Below are 7788 nucleotides of genomic sequence, written 5' to 3'. Positions count from 1 at the left end.
TTTCAGAGCTCTGTTCTGGTTTTTTTTTTTTCTAAAACATACAACTTCACAACTCACGACTTCAGACCAAGGAGAAGCAGGCCAGCTTCCAACGTCATAGTGCCCTGTGTCACAGTGCTGTGAGCTACATAGGCTTCATTCAGAGATTTCAAACCACCTTGCAGTCAGTATACGCAGACACCAGTACTGTGATTATGGATACAGAATGTGGAACTCTGGGCCAAATACAAGCTGTAAGAACGACAGTTGCAGCTATGGCAATAGTCAGCACAATGCCCCCAACTATGGATTCCAATGTGGGGTCAGCCAGCACTGCAAGGGAGCATGCACAGCTTAGGAAGTGAGATAAGACTCCTAAGAGTCTAACCCAAGGGCTTTCCTGAGTGAGCATGACCTTGTGCTGGTCCAGCTGTAAGTGTGGTGAACTTGACATGGAAATGGCCTTTGAGAGCCAGTATGATACCTACCTTTACCACCTGTGCATACATGGTCCTTATACCATTGGTTGAAAGACTCAGGGCTGGACTTAGGATGCCCCAAACTTCCAGACAATGGCCTCAAATTGTGGGTGGGTGTATGTGAGAAGACCCAACCAGGGACCCAATGCCAGTGCATGCTTGGTTGCCTCCTGACTTTACTCCTTCTTCTTCCAAAATAACACCAAGCATGAGTTGCAGGGGTGCTTTCCTGAGTGGCTCTTGCCTTGGCTTTCATTTTGACATGGCCTGAAGCAATGATTCCAAGGCTGTGGAGAAAGGCTGCTGATCAGATGAAGAGAAGAAAGAGAAAAAGAGGAGAAAGCAAGGAAGATTCAGAGAGGAGGGCCTGAACAGCTCAGGATTAGAGTAGATACAACAAACACAAATTGCAAGTCAAGTACAAAAGCTGAGACAAGAAAAAAAAAGTAGGCTCTGGCCTTCACGGTGGAGAAGACCCACCATGAAAAATTTGCACTGCCAACACTGGACCCTCTATGTAGATAAGAGAGCCAGTTACCTTGAAAGCACATCTCCCAAGGAACATGATAAGTAGGTGAGCACCAAGTTCTCAGGCAGACTTTAGACTACCTTCAGGAGGGCCTCAATCATAAGATGAAGAAAACAGAGAGGCCTTGCAAAACTATGAACAAACTTAATAGTATGTTCCTGCAGGCTAAAAAGAAAGATCTGACCAATAAAAATACTCCAAAATCACAATCAAAACCTCTTCACTCATATGTAGCAAACATGTAGGTTTACCTATATGTGGGATAATGCTCTACTAGCTGGGCTGCCTTGTCTGGCCTTAGTGGGAGAGGAAGTGCCCAGCCTTGCAGAGAGTTTAAGGTCGGGGTGGGGGATATCCATGTGGGGTCTTCACTGCCCAAAGGAGAAGGGCAGTGGGGAAGGGCTGTGTGTTCTGGAAGAAAAGGGGCAGTGAATGAGATGTAAGATGAATATGTAAAAGTAATTTAATTAAACCTTCAAGTCTGGGCCAGTGCCCTGGCCCTGAGCAAACCTTGGGTGCAAATTCTGCAGCCAGTTCCACAACACCCAGCGGAAGCTCCACTCCCAGGATCCGTGCCCAGGATCACAGGACCACAAGATCCCAAGATCCCAGGAGGTTTCTCACACTAGGATCTCAGGGTCCCAGAGGCAGCTTGATTCCCAGGAGCTCTGACACACCCAGGATTTCATTATCACAGAATCCCAGAATCCCAGAATCCCAGAATCCCAGAGACAGCTGGGCTCTGAGGAGTTCTGACACAACCAGGATCACAGGAAGGACAGGTGCCAGTTAGATGTGGCCAGGGCAGGTAGTACTAGAGATAAACAGCAGAAGGCAAGCAGAAGAACATAAACAACAGAAACCAAGGTTCCTTGGCATCATGAGAACCCAATTCTCCAAACATAGCAAGTCCTGGATACACCATTACACTGGAAAAGCAAGATTTGGATCTAAAATCACTTCTCATGAGGATGATAGAGGAAATAAATAACTACCTTAAAGAAATACAGGAGAGAACACAAATGCCAGCCCAGGCTAATATACCCAGCAAAACTCTCAATCATCATAGATGGAGAAACCAAGATATTCCATGATAAAACCAAATTTACACAATATCTGTCCACAAATCCAGCCCTACAAAGGATAATTGATGGAAAATGCCAACACAAGGAGGGAATCAACACCCTAGAAAAAGCAAGAAAGTAATCTTCCAACAAACACAAAAGAAGATACCCACACAAACATAAAAATAACATAAAAAATAACAGGAAGCAACAATCGCTATTCCTTAATATCTCTTAACAACAATGGACTCAACTCCCCAATAAAAAGACATAGATTAACAAAATATTTCTCATGAAAATCTTCAATTTTATCAGAAAATGTTTGCAATTCCACTTTTAGTTAATTTAGTAATGTTTTTAATGTCTACCATTTTATCTGCATTATTTTTCATGATAATCTTCAATTTTAATGTCTTTTTATATACTTCCTCTATTTTATCAGAAATGTTTTCAAAGTAAAACTTTGATTTTATCACAAATGTTTCTAATTCCACCTTCAATTAATTTAGAAAGAGTTTTTATATTTACCATTTTATATTTAAAATTTTCCATGAAATAGTCAATTTTAATGTGTTTGTCTCTATTTCTTGAATTTTTTAATTTTTTTATTGAAAAGGGAAGTAAAAACACTTTATTGTAAAATTAAAGATTTACATGGAAAATATTTCAGATAAACCCATTAAAATTGACAATTTTCATGGAAAATTAAAGAGTAAAGTGGTAAACATGTAAAACATTGCTAAATTAATTGAAATATAGGATAGAAACATTTTATGATAGAATCGAAGATTTATGTGGAAAATATTTCTGATAAAATTGTAGAAAATGTAGAAACATATGTTAGAATTGATTATCATAAAAATTTTATATAGATATAATAATGGTAGGTATAAAAAGTATTCCTAAGTTGATTGAAAGTGGAATTATAAACATTTTCTGATAAACTTAAAGATTTACATGGAAAATATTTCTAATAAAATTGAAGAAATATATAGAAAAACATGTTAAAATTAAAGATTATCATGCAAACTATACAGATAAAATGATAGGCATAAAGATAATTCTAAGTGGATTGAAGGTGGACTTATAAACATTTTCAGATATCATTGAAGATTTACATGGAAAATATTTCTGGAAAAATTCAAGAAATAAATAGACAAACACGTTAAAAATGACTATTTCATGGAAAGTTTCTGTAAGGTAAAGGACACTGTCAATAGGACAAAATGGCAACCAACAGATTGGGAAAAGATCTTTACCAATCCTATATCTGATAGAGGGCTGATATCCAATATATACAAAGAACTCAAGAAGTTAGACTCCAGAGAACCAAATAACTCTATTAAAACAAATGGTCTACAGAGCTAAACAGAGAATATCCCACTGACAAATATCAAATGGTTGAGAAGCACCTAAAGAAATTTTCAGCATCCTTGGTCATCAGGGAAATGCAAATCAAAATGACCCTAGATTCCACCTCATGCCAGTCAGAATGCCTAAGATCAAAAACTCAGATGACAGCAGATGCTGGTGAGGATGTGGAGAAAGAGGAACACTCCTCCATTACTGGTGGGATTGTAAGCTGGTACAACCACTCTGGAAATCACTTTGGCAGTTCCTCAGAAAATTGGATATAGTATTATCTGAGGACTCAGCTATACATCTCCTGGGTATATACCCAAAAGATGCTTCAACACATAGCAAGGACACATGCACAACTATGTTTACAGCAGACTTATTTGTAATAGCCAGAAGCTGGAAAGACCACAGATGTCCTGCCACAGAGGAATGGATAAAGAAGATGTGGTACATTTACACAATGGAGCACTACTCGCCTATTAAAAACAATGCATTCATGAAATTCTGAAGCAAATGGATAGAACTAGAAAATATCATCCTGAGTGAAGTAATCCAATCGCAAAGGAACACACATGGTATGCACTCACTGACAAATGGATATTAGCCCAAAATCTCAGAATACTCAAGACACAATTCACAGACCACATGAAGCTTAAGAAGAAGGAAGATCAAAAGGTGGGTGCTTTCAGTCCTTTGTAGAAAGGGGAACAAAATAGAGCAAATATGGAGGCAAAGTATAGAGCAGAAGCTGAAGGAAAGGCTATCCAGAGACTGCCCCTTCTGGGGATTCATCCCATATATAGTCACCAAAACCAGATACTATTGTGGAAGCCAAGAAATACTTGCTGAAAGGAGCCTGATATAGCTGTTTCCTGAGAGGCCCTGCCAGAGTCTTACAAATACCGAGGTGGATGCTCGAAGATTGAATGTGCCCCAATGGAGGAGTTAGAGAAAGAACTGAAGGAGCTGAAGGGGTTTGCAACTCCATAGGAAGAACAACAATATCAACTCAACCGGATGCTCTCCCGCCCCAGAGCTCCCAGGGACTAAGCCACCAACCAAGGAGTACACATGTCTCCAGCTGCATACGTAGCAGAGGATGGTCTTATCAGACAGACATCAATGGGAGGAGAGGTCCTTGGTCCTATGAAGGTGTGATAGATACCCCAGTGTGGGGGAATTGAAGGTGGAGAGACAGTAGTGGGTAGGTGGGTGAAGCAACACCCTCATAGAAGCAGGGTAGAGGGGGGGTGGGGATAGGGGGTTTCTGGGAGGGGGGAAAAACCGAGAAAGGGGATAACATCTGAAATGTAAATAAAGAAAATATCCAATAAAAAAATTAATTAAAAATTTTTTTTAAAAAAAGTAAGGTTAAAACAAAACAAACAATAAAACAAAACAAAAAGGAAAACCTGCAGGTCTGAATGGCCATCAACAAGCTCATTGGTCAGAAGTTGCAGAGCCAGTTTAAAGAAAAGAACCCTTACCCAGGGCCCAGAGAAAGATCGGGCCATGTGAACAATAGCATCCTGAATGAGAAGACATGGCAAAGCAGCAGGGTTCACAGAGGGCGCAGAGAGCACATGCACATTGCATGCTGGTACATACTGCCTCTCTATCCGTCCCCACCCCTATTTCCCTGGCCTATACGTGGCCACTGCACCCCTTAGTTAAAGAGGTGTGGTACTCTGGCCGGGTGGTATGCTAGTGTCAGGTCCTCTGCATCCTGGACTTCCAGACAGAGATCCATAAAGATGATGGTGGAGCTGCCCTATCGGCACATGCAGGGCAGACATGGTCTGTATAGTGAAGCTGGAAGGAACCCTAATAAAGTCTTTTCTACTTCCTACCCACAATACAGAATCAGTTCTTCTGGTTAACTTGCACTGTGCTCTTAGGCAGTCCTGAATCTTAGAATGTATTCTTTGTACTCCTTGTCGACACATATTTTTTCCTGATATAAATGGCCAGGAGTGCATTTGCTCAGAGCTATGATATTCATGTGTTTGCTTTGAATACTGTAGTTTGTACCTTTTTACATGCTCATTAGCAATATGGTTTACATCCCCCCCCCACATCCTTGTCAGTGTGCTAGGGCTATATCGAAAATACGGTCAAGCCCAGGGCAGCTTGGACAATAGACAATTGCTTCTTGCTGTCCTAAAAGCCAGTAGCCAAAACCCATCTGTTGAGTACTTGGAAAGTGTCTTCCCTTTTGGTTTGTAGACAGATACCTCCATGCTGTTTTCACATGTTGAGAGCATGCTCTTGTTCTCTTTTTTAGTTACTAACATTCCCAGGATGGCCCAATTCTGAGGACCATTTGAGTTTCCCCAAACTCCCATCTCCAAAGACCACCCAAGTAAGGGTGTGCCTTTCGTCTGAACGTAGACAGAATTCACAGACACCAGCCAGGCAAAGCAGACATTTCCTCTCTCGAGTCCCCTTATTCCAGTGGCCCACAGAGGAGTGATTTTCAGAGCCAGTTCTAGGATTGACAGTGTTTAGCAAGTCTTGAAGCCTTACTAAAAACAGTTCCCAGATTTCCCCGAATCATACTCTGCAGTGGGCCCCAGAAGCCAGGAAGTTGAATTTTAACAGACTCTCTGGCAAATTCAAATACTTCTGTCTCGTACAACCACTCCCTTCTGTAACTGTAGACACCTCAGATCTGGGGTTGGAGTCTAGAACACTTTTGTCAGTTGAAGCAAACACCAGGCCCCCATCAAGTTCCCAGAAACCTCCTATTCTTGCAGTTGTTGGAACTGGTTTCTTGGTCCAGCTAGTTTGCAACTTCTAATGGAGAACTCATCTGAAAATAAAGCCAGTGTATGGAAGAAAGCCAGTGGACAGGGATAAGCCCTGTGCTTCAATCCACAGACAACCAAGTCTTGCTAGTGTTACTGGAGACCAACACCATACACCACTTCAAGCCAGATCTGCTCTGGATTATTCAGACAATAATAATCACACCAGCCAGTTTGGCCACAGAATCAGGATGCCTAAGACTGAAGACAGCGAATCCACATGTTAGCCTACACCAGTCAGTGGGGATAACAGTAAATACAAATAAAGCTACTAAACTATCCAAGAATGAACTCTTCATAGACAATTCTTCATCCTAATTTAAGAAGATTGTGTGTTCTTGACCTCTCAACACATCTCACACAGAAGAGGGGACTTTTCTGTACAAGGACCAATGTACCCTTGGTGCCCTTCTTATCTCAAATATCTGTGCCAAGAGCAGCACTTCTATAGACTACCCACTGGTCCTGCTCTGTCGGGCACAGTAAATCCATTAGTTCTCTCACCTTATCACGAACTGTTCATGCCACCCACCACAGGCAGAAAGGAGGAAATTGGGAAATTCAATGATTCTGAACTCATCTTTCAGAGATGAAGAGGCAGGATTAGATAAATCAAACAACACATAATTGGAATGGAGTCTTGCTAGTACTAATGGATGTATCTGAGGTGCTGAGAGGTTTCCAGTTTGGAGAGGAGGTTCAATATTCAGCCAGGGAATGGACTTTTTTTTTTTTCTTTTTCATTTTTTTTATTCGATATAATTTATTTACATTTCAAATGATTTCCCCTTTTCTAGCCCCCCCCCACTCCCCGAAAGTCCCGTAAGCCCCCTTCTCTTCCCCTGTCCTCCCTCCCACCCCTTCCCAGTTCCCCGTTCTGGTTTTGCCAAATACTGTTTCACTGAGTCTTTCCAGAACCAGGGACCACTCCTGCTTTCTTCTTGTATCTCATTTGATGTGTGGATTATGTTTTGGGTATTCCAGTTTTCTAGGTTAATAACCACTTATTAGTGAGTGCATACCATGATTCACCTTTTGAGTCTGGGTTACCTCACTTAGTATGATGTTCTCTAGCTCCATCCATTTGCCTAAGAATTTCATGAATTCATTGTTTCTAATGGCTGAATAGTACTCCATTGTGTAGATATACCACATTTTTTGTATCCACTCTTCTGTTGAGGGATACCTGGGTTCTTTCCAGCATCTGGCAATTATAAATAGGGCTGCTATGAACATAGTAGAGCATGTATCCTTATTACATGGTGGGGAATCCTCTGGGTATATGCCCAGGAGTGGTATAGCAGGATCTTCTGGAAGTGAGGTGCCCAGTTTTCGGAGGAACCGCCAGACTGCTTTCCAGAGTGGTTGTACCAATTTGCAACCCCACCAGCAGTGGAGGAGTGTTCCTCTTTCTCCGCACCCTCTCCAACACCTGCTGTCTCCTGAATTTTTAATCTTAGCCATTCTGACTGGTGTAAGATGAAATCTTAGGGTTGTTTTGATTTGTATTTCCCTAATGACTAATGAAGTTGAGCATTTTTTAAGATGCTTCTCCGCCATCCGAAGTTCTT

The sequence above is a fragment of the Apodemus sylvaticus genome, chromosome 14 (genome assembly GCF_947179515.1).
Source record: "Apodemus sylvaticus chromosome 14, mApoSyl1.1, whole genome shotgun sequence".
Lineage (NCBI taxonomy): Eukaryota > Metazoa > Chordata > Mammalia > Rodentia > Muridae > Apodemus > Apodemus sylvaticus.
Note: the sequence above shows the minus strand (reverse complement) of the source record.